Source organism: Mesocricetus auratus, unplaced genomic scaffold, assembly GCF_017639785.1.
Source record: "Mesocricetus auratus isolate SY011 unplaced genomic scaffold, BCM_Maur_2.0 Super-Scaffold_4256, whole genome shotgun sequence".
NCBI classification, from domain to species: domain Eukaryota; kingdom Metazoa; phylum Chordata; class Mammalia; order Rodentia; family Cricetidae; genus Mesocricetus; species Mesocricetus auratus.
In genome coordinates, this window is record NW_024429182.1 from 126,941,481 (window position 1) to 126,961,962 (window position 20,482).

The 20,482-nt window shown below is 40.7% G+C and overlaps 1 long non-coding RNA gene across 1 annotated transcript; it reads left to right on the top strand.

Annotated features, from left to right (window-relative positions):
• Positions 1 to 5,714: 5,714 nt before the first annotated feature.
• LOC121135423 lies at positions 5,715 to 20,252 on the top strand. Its single transcript, XR_005872551.1, has 5 exons — positions 5,715 to 5,818; positions 7,025 to 7,124; positions 8,261 to 8,352; positions 11,351 to 11,447; positions 19,927 to 20,252. It is a non-coding gene; the product is annotated as an uncharacterized LOC121135423 (long non-coding RNA).
• Positions 20,253 to 20,482: the final 230 nt, after the last annotated feature.

The following is a 20,482-nucleotide window of genomic DNA, read 5'->3' on the forward strand; positions in this document are numbered from 1 at the left end:
ATGTCTATGTGCATATATACATAGATGCATGGGAATATGTATAGGTGCTCCTATGTGTGTGTGTGCTCATATATTGAGGTCAAATGTCATTATTAAGAGTCTTCCTCAACTACTCTCTACCTTTTTTATTCAAACATAGTCTCTCAATAAACTTGGAACTCTCCTTCTTGGTCATAGGTTGCTTAGTCAGGATTCCAAAGAAAACCTCTGTCTCTGCAGCTCCAGTGCTCCTGGGATTGAGGCCTGACTTTTATGTGGGCTTTGGAGTACTGAACATGGGCCCTAGTACTTACACAGCAAGCATTTTAATGAATGAACCATCTCCTCAGTCTGCAAGTCTTTACTTTGACATGCAAACACTTACAAAATGGCCAGGTAAATACTACTACTACTACTACACATATTGTCAGAAACACGCAGCATGGCAGCATTGGCCTTGAAACCTGAACCCTCTTCACTGCAAACTGAGAGATGCATCTTCTCACCTCTATTCCTCTTCCAATAGATGGATCACTAGTTTCCTTGTATACAGGGTTTCCTGTCCCCCTCTATAGGGACAAGACCTATGCAAGCTCATTCTCCCCTTTGGTTATGTTATTGTTCTCTGCTGTGCCTCCAAATGCCTGAGATAGTGCTGACATGTTACTGTGGGTGCAGGGGTTGCTTCCTTTGTCCGTCATATTTCTTCAGCAGCATTCCCACTGTCTCATTTTGTCCTTGTCCTCTCTACCTTGGTTGACAGTCATTTAGAACTTCCAGACTTATTCCAGACCCTGTGGCGAGATGCCAGTAGAAACCCAGCAAGCTTTATACAAAGGGTGGTGGGAGACCATTTCCACAAACTGTGGAGCTTTGAGGAGGCTGCACCCACAGGGTGAGCTTTGACCCCTGTTAATGGAGTGGATCAGTGATTGGATGTAGTAAGTTTTTTAAAATAATTTTTAAACAAATATACCACATTTCCTCTTTTCTGCTCACTCCAACAACTCCTCTCACCCCAAGTATTCCTTCTCAAATGTAGCCATTATTTTCATGTTTAGTGAAAATGAAATACATATGTTTTTGTGTTTGCACACTTTCAGGGCTTCCAATCCTAGCTCCCAGAGTGCTGTTCTACCTAAGTGCCACACATTGTTTAAATGTATGTCAACGGAGGGATTTTAAGCTTTCATTCAGTTTTGCCATTTATTTTAGAAATTGTTTCTTGAGCATGTGGCTTTCGCAGGCTTCCAGTCTCTTTGATATGTGAATTTTGCCCCATTAGTGTCTCCTACATGTGGCAGAATTAGAGGCACCAATTAATAAAAACACAATTTTGTGGGGCATTATACTAGGTCAAACCACGTTACTGCAAGCAAAATGTATCATTATAGGAGTGATAATAATTTCTGGTATTATAGATGTTTTCTAAATATGCTATTATGTTTTCTACTCATGGTCATGGATTCTCTGTTCTCTATTAAGCCCTGTGATTACTTCTGTATTAAATCCCACATACTTGAGTTCTTACATACATTTTGCTTTGTGTATGTATGTGTCCCATTTCCATTTACAGTTTATGGAATCGTAATAGAGTTCAGCAAAATAAAGACATATATCTACATTACTTTCGGCATCCCTAGTTTAATGCATGTGTGGTTTTCTAAGCTATTTTCTCCTACCTTAACTAGTTTCCCCTCTTGACCAAATGGAGCAGGTTACGTGGCCAGTCGTGAAAATTGCATGGCCTTTTCCTTTGCAAAAACTGCCTGAACAAACACACACACATATATTTTGGAAAAGTTATTAATCATGACAGTAAAACCAAAATATTATTTCAAAAGAAATACCTTAGTCTGCTACTATCCACATGCCACTCCAAGACACACCTATTTGTGAGACTTCCTATTTTCTATGCTTCAAATTACTCTAAAATTATAGCCTATTCACCTGATTATCAGACGGAAGCATAGACACAGATATACAATATCTTTCACATTCTTCCAAAGTTAATGAAGCAAGAGTTTTTCCTTTGGACTGGAATCTGTCATTTCTCTAAGATTAAACAGCTAAATTGAGCCACCTGCGAAGAAAATAATGTGATTTACTTCCAGTAAAGGTAATTTCCCTTCTGACAACCCCAGTTGAAAAACAGAAACCTCTTACTGCACTTTCTTGAAGCTAAATAATTCCTGAATGGCTCTTTATTTTTCAGTAGTATACCTCACCTCTGAACACTGGGCAACAAGAGTGAATTTTAAGGGTTCACTTGGATGTTTTGTAATTTTAGTTACTTCTAAATTTCAATTAAACAGACATGATTCTTGGCAGTTAGAAATATTCGACCAGTGTTATGAGAGTGGCTCATGTGTCACTTCCATGCTCCACCCATGAAGGACCACAGAGGGAAGCTTGGGTGCACCCCACACTGAGGTACCACAGAGGGCTGCATGGATGCTCCGTACATACACTGTCATAAAGGGAGTGCCCATTCCTCACCTACAGTGTACCATAGAGGGAAATATTGATGACCAAAATACTCAAGAGTTGAGGAAATGAATGATGGAACCTCTCCAAGACATGAATTCAATTCTTGAAGTTTCTTTCAAGGAAGCCTTATTGGTAGGTATGTTCAAACTCACAGGAGGGCATTTGCAAATCAATCTTAATAAACGCAACTTATAAACGTTATTGATTAAAAGATAACAAACTAAATATCTTGAGATTGTGTTGCCAAAATACGTATCTTGTGTAGAGTGTTACCACCTTGCACAGGCTGGCCTGGTTTTAGGTAAGTATCCCAAACTCCCTTGAATAACCTATGATCCTTGTAGCTCCATTTCCAGGACTGGGATTTACAAACGAATATTGCCAGATCTGGGAAATTATCAAAACCTTTTTCTAAGCATTTTTAAATTAAATTATGCTATTTTAAAACCATGCAAGATATCTTCATCTCTTAGGTAGACTGAAGTCGATTACTAGCTGGGTTTGTTCTTTCAGATGATTTGCTGCATGCAGCAGTATTGTTTACTTGTATGCTGAATGCCTTAATGATTTTTAAATTGACAGATTGACACTATGTATTGTGTGCATGTGGTGCCTTACATGTTAAATAATTATTGAGATGATATCCACACAGTGCTAAGAGAGAAACATAAAAATATTCGTGATTAATTTTAACCTGGACAGTTTAGTGGCATTACACTGATTAGACAGGACTTGAGCCTTCCACTTCAACGTGATTCAAGTTTTTAATCTTATTCTGTCATTGTAAATCAGAATTATGATACTCACCCTCAAACGTCAGGATGCCTTAATGTACATAGTGTATCTTGTCACATATGTCTCAAATCCTCGGAACAGCAGTGAGTGGGATTGCTGTTTACATCATTTAAGGCAATAACAATAACATTAGTGTCATGGACAACATACTCAAGTCCAATATTGGAAATAATGTAAGTGTCCAAGAATAGAAAAAGTTTTAATAAGCTCTAATGAATGTGAACTCATACTGCCCTTCAAAATGTTTCCTAAGGAATGTCAGCCACAATGGACAAAGTGCAATATTTCAAAATATTTGCAAACGGTCTCAATGATTCCAGAAACTGTGTGTAGAAAATAAGGATGTCATTTTCAGACAGCTACTGATATTTTTAGGTCTCTTTTTGTGTTTCCCCAAACAGTTACTATCATCATCTATCATCTTTAGCTAAGTAAAATCTATGTGAATGCAGCTTGTAGTGTCTTTTATCTAAATAGCAGTTGAATGAATTTCCAAAGCTTTGCACTATCCAGGCACCTGGGGACTGTCGCATGGGGAGAGTCAGAGATCCTATTGCAGGCGTATTGTTAGGTCCCTGTGACAGTGTCAGCCTCTTCTGGGATGTGTTCCAGTTGACACTCCATCAGCCTATTGATTTTAAAGTTTTATTGACACCATTAAGACAGTTGGAGGCTAGCTGTAAGCTCTTCCTGTAAGCCATCGGTCCCTCTGCTCTTCACTCCTTGGCTTTGATTGAGATATTGAATATTTCTTCTGTGAGGCCAGGACCTATCAGTGATACTTCTATCCTCTGAAGAATTGAAATGTCCAGCAATCTGCACTTTTAGAAACTTTTGCAAAGCTCGGGAGTTCAGTGGAGATGTAAATGCTGCAGGCATTAGCATTCTGAAAATGAGTCTTGCTACCCATAAATCTGGCCTTATGTACTGCTCATCCACAGGATCTTCTCCATTGGTTTGGGAGGTGGATGTGCTTCCAAGGTCTAACCACATATTAGGTCGCAGGTCCAGCTCTGTTTTTGTTTTCTGAGCCAGGACCTCTTATAGCCAATGCTGGCCTCAAACATACTATGGAGCCAAGAATGACCTTGAACTTCTTTCCTCCTGTCTCTATTTTGCAAGTGCAAGGATCATAGCCATTGTTGGGGCCCATAATGATGGGTCTGCTTCATCTTGCCTCAAGGTCCCAGAATTCAAAACTGTCCTTAGTAACTCTAATGACCTGAGGTCTAAGGCTTGGCTACTGCAGAATGTTTTGGCCTTGGTAACAGATGTCTTCTCTAAATAACAACAGCCTTGGGCTCTGGTGTGTTTACTCTTGCCCCAGAAGGTAGGATAACAGGTATAGCTGCCAAATGCCTGGAGGATTAAGGGAAGCAAGTGTGTTTGCCACTTATACATGATAAAAGAAGTCTTCTGCCACATCCCCCCCCCCTTTTGGTTGGGTACTTAAGAATGGTGAAGAATAAACTAGGGATCATCAGTACTGACTGAATTGCCCTCCTGAATCTATCCTGTGTCTCTGTCTTTCCCTTAACACGTTTACTTACCTTTTCTCAATCCACACTCCCCTTATCAGGTACAAACCTGGCAAATCAGCTGGCTCCAATTATAACTCAACAAACCATGTATACTCATCCTAGTTTGTGCAGTGTTGGACAGTGAGTCTGCACTTTCGTGCATGTAGGCAAACATTCTGCTTATTGTTTTCTTTCTGCTTTGGAAGAACGTTTCATGATTGTCTCAAGCCATTTCTTCCCTGCTTCTCTAATGCATCCTTCAAATCTCAGTGCATGTATCTCTCCCTCGCCATTTCAGAGAGACTCAGACCCTCCTCCTGTTCTCACTCACCACTCTGCCCCACCTCTGCTTAGATTCCATCAGAGTTGCAGACCCCTGGGTAATCATGCCCTTTCTTATATGATACATAGGATGACTCTGCCACACTGTGAGCACACTAGGGGAAGGAACCCTTTTCATCTTTAGATGTGTTCTTACTTCATACTGCCTATGGTAGAGTACATGTGTAGCAGGACCTTGATGAATACTCAGTGAACACTTTCAATTAAGTGATCCACTCCTTCTAAGTATGGATTCTAATGCCACTTGTGGTAAAAGTTCATGGTGTTTGACTGTTTCATGTTCTATTTCAACTGACCGAAAGTACAGCTTATGAAGGAAAGGATGCTTAGATGCCCATAATCTAGCACTGCGATAGTAGACATGAAGCTTGAATTTGATGATACCTCAAGGACTCAAATCACCTAATCAGATCCACCTCGACTGTCTAGCTACTGTTAGAACGAGAGACCAACAACTATTCCTTTAAGAGCTCACTTTGGAGTCTGACACCTTATTACTCATTTCAAATCTTTCCCCACTTCATTGTTTCTCATTGGCCAGTGAGTCCCCATCTACATTCTGGTTCTACAGCTTTGGTATGGGTTTCTCCAGAGATTTCTCCTCACACCTCTCTTCTACTCTACTCTTCGGCCTTGGAATGCTGTCCCTAAATAACTGTGTGACCCTCTAATAGTCTGTCTACTGAGGCCAGGTATGTTTCTGCTGCGTGTCACTTATGTAAATTCCAACAGACTGGAAGAGCCTCTGCAACACCATCTCCAGAACTATATGCAATATAACAAAGTAGCAAATAAGGGTCACCCTCCCCACCCTGTGTTTTCCCTCCCTTCTGTCTTCCTTCGCCCTTCTTTGTGCTCCTAACTTTTCAGATATCCATTTCTGTCTTGCTGCTTCTCAGTGTTACCTGTTAAATTATTCATCCTGAGGCAGTCTCCATACATATTTTCAAAGTTCTAGAAGTCTCTCTGTATGTGGCAAATACACTTCTAACAAGCCTCAGTGAGTCACAAGTGGCCAGTTGTTCCAAACTGTGTCTAAATAAGATGGACAGAAGCCATAACCAATCAGGCTTCCTCTAGGCATTTGAATTTGTCCCTGTGGCATTCCCTTTACTCTAGATTCTTATAAAACCTGCCCATATGGTGAGTCAGGACATATTAATCCATTTGTGCTCTGAATTTCTGTCCAATTCTAGACTCACAAGGAATGCCAATTTTATATTCTAATGCATCGTAAGAAATGTCCTCATTACTTTCCTTAGCAGTTTCTAAGTTTGTCTCTGAACAGATTTTCCTACTTCCTGTATTTTATCTCCACGGACGATGTTTAAAATCCACTTCTAGCTTGTTTCCCGAAGCATATTTCTGCAACTCAGAAGATCGTTTTTTGAAAACCCTACTAAGAATCCTTGCTACAACATTAGTGGACCCTTGGCTTTTAACATCAACCTAAGGACTGGGTATGATTGCAGTCACTGTTGCAACAATCCCAGCTGTCCTACTTCCTGTAGCTAAGCATCAGCAAGCCTGTGCAAACAGTTCAGCTCCTCATAGAGGTCATGCATTCTCTAACTGGCAGGGTTAGGACTTAAGCCAAAGAACTCTGGGTCTAGAGCTATGCTTTAGCATTTGCTTCGGCAACCTCCTAATTTTCTCCTGAAATATATAGTTGGTAATTCTCCATTTCCCATCAAATAGCCCTTGAAGAATCTTTTCAAGATAATTACAACTGCCCATCACACTGGTAGCTTCATGTTCTGCTTTCTTCTCTGTGTATATAGCATGTTGTAGAAAAACTGGGACTACTTAGTGCTCCCCTCCTTGAGTGCCCTACCACATCGGACTAATAATTTTTAAACCCCTATTTCTATTTTATTCCATTCTGTTCTGTATTTTAGATTCAGTGTTGTAACACCAGCTGACCTTACTCTATAGAACTCACCTTTGTCTTGAACTCCTCATCTTCCTGCTTCTACCCACCCAGAGATGCCATTATAGGTTTGTACCATGAAAGCCAACTTGATTTCTATGACCTTCAACACCAAGTTAACTGTGATGGGCTCTGCAAAACCCATTCAATTCTCTGTGTGATCTGTAGACTTGGGGGAACTCGTGGCAAGTATTTCTTTATTAATTCATTGAAAGAAAGGCCTTCTCTATCCCTGTGTGATATAACTTACTCTATAATAACATCCATCAATTTGGATGTAGATTTCTCTTTTTGCAACCACTATGACTCCTAGTGTTGTGCCCTACACTACAAACTATGTGCAGAACTACAAGAATTTTCTGAACTTCATGCACCACAATGTAGGCCACAGAGTTCCTCTCTAGTTCACAGGCTTACCACACACTGTTCTCCCCTCTCCTACTCTCTACCTGTGACTCCAAAAAAAATTGAATTTGGTCTCTAGGGAATGTGACTTGAACAAATGTGTGTTGCAGTCACAGATTTAACAGTCAAATAGCTTAGTCACTTGATAAGTGGGAATTAATTGTGACAAAAATGAGATTTGATACTGATACTTCAATGTGTCAGATGAAATATACCCATTCATAATGATCGTGAATCTCTACCTTGAGGGTAAAATTGAGCCTTCTTCCTAACCATCAAAATCTTGACCTCCTGAAATAAAGCAATCACTGCACACAGGGAATGGATGTGAGCAGCTGCAACTTTCCAGAGTTAGATCTCCTCGCTACTGCTTCCCACTGAGGCTTAAAGAGCTATGAAGTAATGGGAGCAAAGACACTCGTGTTGAAGGGGCTCAAAATTCTGAAAAATGACTTGTTGCCTTACGGAAAGCGCCTATAATTCATGAGCATTCAGCAGCTAGCACAGTGTACAACACTTCATACTCTCATGCATTCCAGAGCCCCAGCCCTCTGAGGGTTAGACCTAAGGGATACACTTCAGAAAAGTTACATAAACAACTGCGAACCGTAGGCAGGGAAAATGTACACTTTGAACATGTTGAAACTCTCCATATTAAGTCAGTTTAGCACTTTGATTAAAGAGTTTAATCAATCACCATCCGAAGCTGTTTATTAATCACTTTATCAAGCGGTTGATGCATTGCCGGTTTTAATAGAATCCATTTATTTTGATTTCTCCCTACTTCATCTTTCCAAAGGGCTTTTCGAATCAGCAGTGATAAAAAACGGAGAGGGAGAGGGAGAAGGAGAGAAAAAGAGAGTGGGCGAGGATGGTCGCATCTAAAACCCGGTGAGAGATCTCTAACTGCAGTAAACGTACTTTATTATCAACGCCCTGAGACTTGGCCAATTTATTACTGGGGGAAAAAAACGTTCTGCACAGTGGATGTTTGGGTGAGCCACACGGTTTAGCACAGATAAACACAGGCCATTCGTTTGCTTTCACACCTGACACCCTCATGATATACGACCCTAATAAGATTAATCTCCACCCACCCTTCCAGCCCCTCTTTGTTCCAACCTATTTCTGATCTTCCACTTTTCTTCCTGGACATTTTCCTCACCTTGGGTTACAATTTGTGGTTAAAGTTAAAGCCCTTGTTTCCTCACTACAAGGAAAACAAGATTTGTGGGAACAAAACATTTGTTATGTGGCTTAAATTTTACTTCCAGGCTTTTCTTTTCCTATGCCGTTAGCATAAAGGGAAGTGAGTCTTGGATGACATCCATGCAGCCAAGCACCTAGAGTATGCCAGTATGCTGCTGGACCAGAAACACTGCATGTGTGTCTCTCCTTGTCCTGAACATCCTTCCTGGCCTCCACTCAACAGGCACGAGGGACATGAAGGCAACAGTGGTTATCTGCATTTCTTTTCCTTCTGTTCTTATTGGTGTAGTTCACTGACATGACAAATACCACACAGATAAACATTCTGGTCTTATATTTTATCTTTCTCTGGTTTCACTAGTGTATAGAAACCTTCCAGATTCACCAGAAGGACAACTTTCTATAAAGGGAGATTACTTTTAATGTAAATACCATAAGCATTAAGAATAGTGTTACATTTATTTTTGTCACCGTCTGTGTTAGTTAACTCTTCTGTATTTGTCTACGTTATTGCCTTAACTATAGTAAGCACTGATTTTCAAGCCATATTTTACCAGCATAGTAGCCACTGAATATATGTGTTTATGGAACACTTGAAATATAGCTGATGCTGATTGTGATGGGATGTTAGAGATGATGTTGATTTCATTGAAAACCCTCCAAACGAAACTGTCAGAGAAAAGCCTTCTGGAGGAGACCCCATAGATTGCAATCTTTATGTCACCTTTTGTGGCCATCAAAAGTTAAGAATTTTACAAGTATTTATTCTCCTGACACTTAGTGAGCAGACATCACACTGGGTGTCAATGGTACACAGAAAAACAAAACAGCTCTGCTCTTAAGATGCCACAAACAAAGCCTTGTACTTCAAATAGCAGAGTGATGTGTAACGCGTTACGATGCCAGAAGACAGGGGACCACATTTTCTGGAAGTGGAGCCTAAGGAAGGGGTGAGATCTGTGGGATTTTGTAGTGGAAGGCATACCTAAGCAACGGCCTGAAAGCCCCACCATATAAATCTCTTGCCTATTAATGTGCAGACAGGGGGAGATAGTTGAAAGATGGCAGTGGGAAAACTGGAGGAGGGAGAGGTAGTCCGAGTGGAAAGCAGAGAGCCGGGCAACAGCACGCAAGTAGCCAAGTAGCCGAGCAGCGAGGAGCAAGAAGAGCACAACAGAAAGCAAAGCAGGAAGCCAAAACACGAGGAAGGGTTCCTTATAGGGAGTTACGACTTCCTTATGAAGGATTTAGCCTTTCGTGCCGTAGCCTAGGAAAAATCACTAGTGCATCATAGGTAGAGAAATAAACTTTATTTTCATTTAAAATCTGGCGGGAATATATAGAGGCTAAATTTGAGGTGGGCAGATTGGAAGTGAGCTAATAAATCTTTAGAAACATTCAGGGGAGGCATGATGAAGATACAGATAAGCTTCATAAGAGGAAGTGCGACCAGGAGAAAGCAGGCATTGATAAAATGGATTCCCAAGAGTATGCTTGTACTGGGCACTACTGAGATACTAAGTAGGTCCTGGCAGGGAAAAGCAGGGTGGCTTCAGCTTCTGATCCATTGAACTTGAATTGTCCAAAGACAACCAGATTCTTGGTACTAGGCTGTTTCAATGTGTGGATTGAGGGTCAGCCTTCATCTGAAAATGGGGATATGCCAGGCTGTCTTATATTAGAGGCTCAAAAGGTGAAGGATGACGAAACGTTGATCAAGGATAGGAAGGTCCAAGAGTCACATCCTTTAGTAAGGCTGAGTAACAGTATGCAGAACAGACCTAGAAGGTCTAGGTAGGTTTGCTGAATTTGGCAAAATCAACAGATGTTGCAAGTAATGGGTGAGCAACTAGAGAAGGCTAAGGAGATAACACAGGGACAGGCTGGGTATATGGTTTTGAAGATACTGGTGTTCTGTTGATGATAATGAGATAGAAGAAAGGGAGATGAGGATTGATATTGATCATTGACCACTGAAATAAGGTTGTCCGACCATGTGAGTTCAGGAAAGGTTTAGAATGGTGAGTGATGGGGAAGGAGTAGTAACTAATCAAAACAAGCACAACAGTTGACAGGAAATTCTGAGGTAAGTCAAGAGCTCAGGCATGAAGCCGTAAGAGGAGTGAGGAAGAATTAGGAAGCATGATCTCAACTGGAATTAAGCCTGGGGTTTGAAATAAAGCTAAAGATTTAACCGGATAATAGGGCTGTTTAAAAGATGATGTAGGTAGACCTTATGGGATCCTAACTAGAAAGGAACAAAAGCCAAACTGTACAGAGGACTGAAGGAGGGGGTAAGATGTCCCAGTGCTTTCAGAGAATACAGATTGCTTACTTAACGTCAAATTCCCATAATCGCTTAAACCCAAGTTTTTTAGGTATATGTAAAAGAATTGCTTTCAGTTGTGGCAGTTTCAAATCTAGGAATAATGTTACTTACATTTTGGTATACCCAATAAAAGCAATAGGTCTTAAGTAGATATAAACATAGAAAAATGTAGGCTCGTGTCTTTGTCACTGTGGTCTCTGAGTTCATACAGGTCATGCTTTCACAGATATAAATAAGGAGAAATATGCATAGAGATGTGAAAATGCTATGATAATTAATTTTATTCTTTAAATGTCATAGGCATCAATTATTTTCAACTAATATCTTTAGTTTGACCTTTGCTATTTCTAGGACACTTGAAAGGCACTGACATCCACTAGCCCTTCTAGGACCCTCAGGAGGAGGAGGATATTTGTTCATAGTGACTTTTTGTGTAGAAATGTCCATGGTAAGTCCTACTGCTATGGAATACCAAGTGAGTGTATGGCTGTGGCTGGGTATGAGTAAGTCTTGCATAACAGCAACTGCCTCTAACTCTTACACATTGGAGGTATCTAATAAATGTTTGCCAGACAAATGAATGGGGGTACAAAATGAAATAATTAATTAGATGATTAATGAGAGCCCTCCTGGTTCAGGTATCTTTGACGAGGTACCATGGAATAATTAAGTGGCTTCATGATGGATAACAAAGTTAATGCAGGTTCTCTTTAATTTAGCTATTCTAAAGTTTGTACTACTGAGAAATGCTTTCAGGGATGGGATATTAATAGTAGAAGACACAGACTATTTCTCTCCAAGCCCCCTTTCCATTCTTGGTAGGCATTCATCTATTCTCTAATACATTCATCGCCTTGTCAATATTTTCTGCACTATGAAGCTATATTTGCCATGACTCTGAGAAAGGTGCCTAACATCTTATACAGATTTCCACCATGATCAAATATCAAGATGTCTAGGAGACACGGTGACCCTCCATCAAGTCCCATGGAATAGTGATGTAAGTTAGAAAGGAAAGAGCTTTATCTCTTCCTCTATAACCTCATCACAAGACACGTAATAGCTATCGGCTACTAAGGCAGTCACTAGTTCATGGGATCTTTGAAGTCCCATTGGGAGGACATTTTATTGCTAAAGACCTTACTCCAGGCTAAGGAGGTCCTTGCTTATGCCTGACTTTGATGTCTGGAAGACACTCTCTTTCCTTTATTTCATTGTGATTGTTCCACCATATGAGAACATTTTCTAGACCTGTATTCCTCCTAGGACCAATCAAGCTGTGGCAGAACTTGGACTCCTTGAAAGCAGTGCACGTTTTGACTCCTTTTAACCCATAACTGCGTTACGAATCTGTCCAATGACTCCAGTTCTTTCAGACCACTTGTAGCTCCTTTTGCAACAAACTTCTGGAAACTCAACAGGCTGCTGATGTTTTTGCTTTGTTCATCAGTTACCATACCAAAGCTCTTTTTAAATAGCATTGCATGTCAGCTTTATTTCCTCACCTTACCTCTTAGATGTCTCTCTTAACTCAACTGATGATGGTCTTGAATCAGAAGATCACATGTTACCTGACTTCTCTCCTTCCAGGCTGAGACACTGTTCAAACGTCAACTTACCTTGTCGTTCCTTGTAAGCCATTATTAATATTTGAGCTCCATTTTGCCTGCTTTTGTTTATTATATTGTCAGCATTCCTCAGTGCATCTGTTTCACTATCTATCCCACCAAAGGTAGCAGTAACAACCCACAAAGCACTGGCATTTTTCTTTCCAGTTTCTTTCTTCCCCATGCCCCAATCTTGGTAATTTATATTCCAATTTATAGCAGTAAGTGATTTACAAATATTTTTGCTACTCCCTAGCATGGATTTCCAGTTGGCTACATCCCTGTTTTCACTAATTTGCTCTCAAATTGATACAATAAAATTAAATACTTTTTTGACAATGCTCAAACTGACATGTATCATACCTAGAAACAATCTCTCAGATATGGAGCTTAAAAGGCTAATACATCAAATGCTGATTCTTGTTCATTTACCAACACTTAGATTTGTACTGAAGGAGGAATTTTCTCAGGATGGATTTGCTTACTTATTTTTGAGACTGTCTTACTTTGCAGCTCCGTTTATCTAGGAACTCACTAGGTAGCTGAATCTATTCTTGAACCTGTAACAATTTTCCCAAGTAGGGAGGCTAGGATTATAGGAATGAGCTATGTCTCTCAGCTTCCAAGCTTTCAACTCATAGCTTCCAAGAATGCTGTGGCAGATGATGATCTATTAAGGAGGCTCTCATGTCTGGAAGTGGAAAACATCATGTCTGTTAAAACTTCATTGGCTATAACTTTCAAGGGGTCTCAACTTACAAAGGCACCTGAAAATTTTATCTTAAACTGCAGGCTCGGGAAAAGGTTTTTTGAGAGTTCCTTCCAGCTAGAGGACTAGTTAAAATTAATTTGAATCCCTCCTTTAAATAAATGAGTTCGACTCTCATTTGGCAGTCAAGAGATTCATCAAAGTTATTCTGGTGACATTGCTAAAAGCGACATTTTTTAAAGAGTATTATTTATCTTATTTTGTTTTTAACTCTTTGTTTCCCTTTCAGTTTCAGATGCTGGTCTTATAGAAGGAAAACATTTCATTTTTATAGACATTAAATACCCCGTGATTAATTCAGTCACTATTCATTCATTTAAAAAATGTTTGCCAAGGCCTTGAAATATGCCAGACTCTGAAATGCACGTGCAATACCCCTTTGTTAATCATTAGGTTTGAGTTACCCTATCCCCAGGTATTTATTGAGAACTAAGATAAACTGGGGACCAGTAACCAAAGAGAAATGTCAGTTTCCATCCTAAAAGAATGCTGATTAGGCAGTGACATCCAAGTAGGCCAAGCTTTACTTCAGTCCATATGTCCATATGTGCTATGATAAACCATATTTTGGAGACCCAGCCTAGGAAGACTGTGGGGACTTTCATGATTGTGAATTCTGAAACAATCAAATGGAGGCTTAATAGGTGAATAAGGTTTAGCCGAAGAAAGAATTTCAGAAAGAAAGTACAGGCAGGCAAGGTAAGATGACAGATGTCAGCATAGAGCAAGAGGGAGGCAGGGAAGCTACATCCTTGAAAGATTAGCAAGACAAGAAGTTGTAAAGGAACATGGGACTTTTAGGTGGATTTTAACAGTGTCATGTTAAAGAAATCACATTTAAGGCTAAAATAAATGGAGCTTTTGTTTGACTAGGTGTCATGTAGCCCAGGCTTGCCTAGAGCTCTGGCTCTTCCTGTCCCAGCCTTCTAAGTACCGGAGCAAGAGGTGTACATCGTGATGCTCAGCTCAGAAATATGTTTACATCTGAATACAGTAAGGTTAGCATTTCTGGAACATGAAAATCATCTAGTAGGCATCTAATTCACTTTGCTGTGCACTATAATAGATATCTTGCATAGAACAATCCTGATATACTTCACAATAGCTTCTGGAAGACGACATTTCTCTTGTATTTATTTTTTAGCTGTGTTTTTTAAGCTCCAAGAGTTTTCATATTCTATTAAATTTACTCCCTCACAAGCACTGAGGCAATCATGAAGACAAGAGTACCAGCAAACGTGTGAAGCCTCCCTCCCTCCTCCCCTCCCCCCTCCCTCCTGTATGTGTGTGTTTCTGCTTGAGAAAACTGATGTTTGATAAATTACTCTTCCCATCCCAACAAGATCAATCCTCATTGCCATACAGAAAAGGTTCCAACCCAGCCCTGTACCAACACATTGCTCAGTCAGTACATTCACTCCCTGCAACAATCCAAACTCCAGTGGTGGAAGAATAAAAGACAGATTAGAAATTACAAATCTCCTCCTCGAGTTCTGGCTGAGTGACAACTCCGGATCCTGAGTCACAGTCAGATAACTTCTCTGGTCTCCAGTCTCTCCCTTTTTTGAATCAAAGGTATGACACAAGGTACGCAGCAGAATGCCTCTGGTGCTGGAGGTTAAACCTCTGCAAGGCCCAATCTTCAAGGGAAACGCATGGCATGGGTACACACATATGGCCAGGGAGAGAGCAGGCATCCAGCCCCACAATGCCAACTGTCATCTCATGTTGAGAACCTCGGCCACCACAGAACCAGGAACATCAGAATGCACTCCTGTCTGTCTTGTCTTCTCTTTAGGTGGTGCCTGCGAGTTGCCATCCCACCTAGGCCTGGTGGCTGCACAGCTGGCTCACCCTTGTCCAGCAGTAAATCCTCATCCAACTGGCTCCCCACCGATGTGGCACAGTTACGGGGGCCTCTGAGCAGCAGTTCTAGAAATATTAATTATGGCTGAACAAGGCTGTTGAGCGGCCCGATTACAGGCTCCCTGGGCGAGGGATCCGTGGCCCAGCTGTGAAAGCCATTTCCAGGCGGCTATCAATTGTAAGGAAATGGCTATCCAGCTGAATTGTGGTGGATCCAAAAATGTTAATTAAGCGAAGGACACTGCTGTAAAGCAGCAGCTTGTGGCCTCCCTAGGAACAAGACACAGAAGGCTCCCAGAGCTGGAAGTGCTTTTGTCACAGTGGTTTGTTTTCATTTTATATCCTACATTCAGCGTAAATAGAACACTTCTGATTTCCACCCTCCTTCTTCATTCCTCTTATGTCTCTGCACATCTCCCTTTCCCACCCATCCCTCCCTCCCTCCCTCCCTCCCACCCTTCCTCCCTCCCTTCCTCCCTTCCTCCCTCCCTCCCTTCCTCCCTTCCTCCCTTCCTCCCTGTCATGTTTTAAGCTACCTGTGAAAGATGGTTATCTTGATAGCTTCAGAAAAGCTCTGAGATCATGTGGAATTCTCAGGAAGACCCAGCTAGATGGATCTTCAGTGGACTTTCAGAAGGGGGTATTCTGCAGGTCTGAGATCAAATTCATTTTCTATGATGGGTTACTTCCTCAGCATTATCCTTAAATGTGCTGGCTTAAGTAGGGAACAGCTGTCAACAACCTTCTTTTAGTAGATTTCTTAGATCTCTGAGGACTAACGAATCTAGTTCCATGGAAGTATCTCAGTGGTAGGCATGTAGTGCACATAAGCTCCACTCTTCTGATTTTCTTACAACCTATATGGTGGTAGTAGGGTGTGTGGACCTCCATTGGGAAGGCACAGAAGAGACTATAGCCATAGCCATTTTTCATATCCTAGTGATGGTGATGTCTGCCATAGTGGTTAATTCTTAGGCTCTAGCAGCTTCTTGCCTGAGTTCCTGTTACTAACAGCCGAATTCCAGGGACAAAGCACTTAACTCATCTAAGTTGTACTTACTGTAAAATAGAGATAATGAAGACATCTGTTTCCTATGACTTAATGAGATCATCCCCATAAAGTATACTGCACATAGAAAATGCCTGAAGATCAACTGTTAGCTGCATTCACTTTTAACCAGTTCCTGCTATCTCTGTTTCTCTTTGGTCCAGTTCTTGACTAATACTACATGAACATAACATATGGATTGGCTCCTCTAGGAACAGTGGAACCTAGGACTATGAGGAAAAACAGGACAGTTTGGGTTGAGGCCATCGTTGAAAATTGAATGTCAGTGTTCTTGCTTTGTTCCTGTTTGATTCCATTACCTCTGAAGCAGTTGCCTTTATCCTTTATTTCACTTAGTCATGATAGGAATTCTTAAAATGGATGAGCAGATGAAGGGAATGAGAAAGAAGAGGTGGTCAGGGTGGACTTCACCTGTTAGACTCCCACGTGACTGTGCTGATTGAAGGAATTATAGTACCATGTTTTATTTGTTGTAATTCACCCATAACCGCAGCATCATATATCTTCTCTTTTAGAAAATATTTTCAATAGACATGATAACTGCATATAAATCACTTTTCTTTCCACTCTCATTCTAGTACTTTGACCAAGAAAGCTAGAACAACCAGGGATCTAAACTTTACAATCTAAACCAAACACATCAAGCTCAACAGAGCCCTCCAAATTCCTTTACCACTGCTATAATCTGATACATCTTCTACTAACCCACATTCTCTTCCTTCCCTCTTGAGCTATCCAGTGGACTTTGGTTGTCCCTTTCTGCTGATTAAGGAATATTTGAAACACAGATGTCCATGAGGAGTTTTCAGTAACTAGGCCTGGTGTTTTGGAGTGTCATAGGAACAGCAGCTTATGAAGTAGTATTACTGATATCCCTGGTCCTGGTCTTTCCTATGTGCAAGCATCTTATTTTCCTATCCCCATAGAAATGGAGACCATCATCCACCTTTAACACTTTGAGGTAGCTAGTGAACCAAAGAAAGTTTCATATTTTTTGATTGCTGATGAGGTTGAACATTTTTATTGTACATGCACATGTAGGCTCTTATCCAACACGATTCATTAAAACACTAAGGGATATTATGACATTCAATTAGGAATTTGAAGAGGGTTGGTCTTTGAAAAAAAAACCCATAGACTGAAAGGAAGAAACTGAAGGGGAACTGATAAGAAACCTTTAAGTAACTCAGAAAGGCAAGTTGTACTGCAGTTAGGAATTAAAGTGAATAAAAGGAGCCATGGAGGGCTAGTTTAACTTAACTAGGAATGATTTTTTTCCACGTAGTTTCTGGTCATGGTCAGTTGTTTGAGGGATATTCTGGAGTCAACTCAGAAGCTCAGTGATACCAAGGCTAGAATAGTTGTCATTATTTTGCCATCTTCCCATGGTTATTGACAACTGGTCACAACATTGTTGTAGCAGGTCTGAATATTGCACTTTTATTTCAGCCCAGAGAAAGGGGGAGTCCCTGGGAAGAATGCATGCACTTTCTTATGAATCAAAAACAGTTTCACTGGAAAGCTATTCAAGAAAGCAAATGTTTTAGTCAGTCTGTGGTACCTGGGGAATTAAATGGAGATCTTGAAGACAAGTGCAATTTACAGCATTAGATAGAGTTTTGGTACATTTAAATCATTATGAAAACCAGAGAGGAAAACGTAGTAGGTTGGTAGGTGCCATGACCCATTCTCTGTTTAATTCCAGGTCTTCCACATGTGAGACAATTGCAAATGTAGGCCTGAGGTTTGGAGAGAGGTCGAGGGAGAAAGGACAGACAGTTTTGGGAGCAGTCAGGGAAAGCAGTGAGTGGGAGGTGGGAGTTGGGGTACAGTTCAAAGGAAGGCAATGAGACAGGAAGCAACACTTGCAAAATGTTTTTGTACCGTTGATGCTGGTTGACTTCAATCCTCAGAACTTGAGAACAAATCTGAAACTGCTCAACTACATTTTCAGCACTCTCTGCTTTGTACAGCTTATTAATTCGCAAATAATAGACTTAAGGCACTTTAGCACTGAGGAGAAAACTTTCAGAGCTCATAAAGCAATTCTTAGATCAATAGAGCACTCCAGTATGGTATTATTCTCTCTCTCTCTCTCTCTCTCTCTGTCTCTCTCTGTCTCTGTCTGTCTCTCTGTCTCTGTCTGTCTCTCTGTCTCTGTCTGTCTCTCTGTCTCTGTCTGTCTCTGTCTCTCTTGGTCTCTGTCTCTGTCTGTCTGTCTGTCTGTCTGTCTCTCTCTGTCTGTCTGTCTCTCTCTGTCTCTCTCTTTCCCGGAAGCTATTCTGATTATGCATTTAAATAAAAGGACAGCTAAAAAGAAAATAAGAATGCCTCGATACATTCAGCTGCCTTAAGGGATAAGAATATGCAGCCAGAAGCGTGATATGTAAAGTGGTTCTTCCTGTGTGGCCTCACTTGAAGGTGCATGCTGGTGCCCTCTGCCGAGCCTTTGTACTGGGCTTCAAAGCCTCAATGAAGAAGCTCAAAGGCCTGTGGGAGTGGTGGCATCTTCCTTCTCTTTGCTGAAACTCCAGTGTGAGAGGCCTTTGATAGCTGACTTGGTGTTTTAAAATGCTGGTTCTGCTAATACAGTCTTCTGAGTGGACTTTCCATTTTATAGTTTAGTATTTACACTATAAATGGGAAGTTGCATTTATATAACTATTAAGACAGAGAATCTTCTGCTGAGGCACTGTTACAATTGTCAGCTATGATGAGACGGTAGTTATATAGATAGCCAACAGGTATGAAGCCTGCACTTTTCTGCTGAGTACCTTCCATGCATCTTCTCTTGCAATCCCAACAGAGTCCGTCTGTAGCACATACTTTTATTATACTCATTGAACAAAGAATCCAATTCTCTGATGAATTGAGTGTTATGCAGTATAGCGAGCACAGCTCAAGTGAATATCCATCTACTTTGACTTGATAGCGAAACATTGGCAAGAAGCAAATTCATGAAAGCCTCCGAGCATTCTACAGATGACGTGCAATGTTATAGAGCAGAAAGGGTGAAGCAATAATGTGACACTCAGACGCCAAGGCCAGTGGTGTGGATGCCAGTGTTTGGGTCACATTCCCATGTGCAATATGAGTTGTGATTGCCTTCTTTCCTCTGTATGAATATACTACAAAGCAGATACAGTATTCGATAATAGGAGTAAACAAATAGTGTTTTGAAACTTGTAAATTAAGAACAAAATCTGCATAATTCCCAACAATTCCAATCTGGTTACACAGTTCTTGTAGGACCAAGTCATAATATTTCAAAGCAGTATATTTTTGTGTATGCAACACAATTCAAAAACTCTTGTGTGAAGCTTGAGGAACTTCCTAGGCAAATCTACAGTAATTACATTTTAAGGAGTATTTGTAAACTCTGGTAATTACCTAAACAAAGGCAAGCAAAAGACATGTGAGCTATATTATGGTAGAAAAGCAGGTGTGCCGTTGAAATAAGAGAAGTGTTTGCAGAGTGTCTCCACATCCTCAGAGGAGTTCTCACACATAGGCTCTGCCTTGACTCCGGGCAGTGCAGGAACCACTGTGTTTTTTGTGCAACTTTTCTAAACAAACTGAGTTTCCAGAATGGATTTATAATCTGTGTTCCTCCTAGGGCAAGCTGGAGGGGATAAGGGTGTGGAGAGAAATCCAGTATGTAAAAGAAAGAAGAAAGAACAGCGAAGAATGGCTTTGTGCCTTCTGTCAGTGTTTGCCTTAAAACAATGTTTTATAAAACATTAAGACGGAATTGTGGAGCAGCTATGAACATCTGGCTGAGTTTCAGCTGTGTATGGTTGGTGCTTATTTTAAGAGTTGAAGAAGAAGAAGAAGAACATTTCCAACATTCAGGGATTTGAGTTTACTGTGGGTTTGGTTTCTTCCAGTCACACATTGAGATTTCTCTCTCTGTCTCCCTGTGTCTGTCTGTCTGTCTGTCTCTCAAACTGCACTTTTAAACATTAGTGTGAACCTCCTTGAATTAAACGTGTTTTCCCTGAATTATTATCAGTATTACGTTTTACAATGCATGTAATGCTCCCTCAATTCTATGGTCCCTCCTTTTGAACATAGCAAGTGAAATATGCATGCTTCTTAACAACTAAACGTCATTAGGGAAGCTCCCTCTGTAATATACGTCATTCCCCTTGAATGGAGTAGGAAATTGTTAC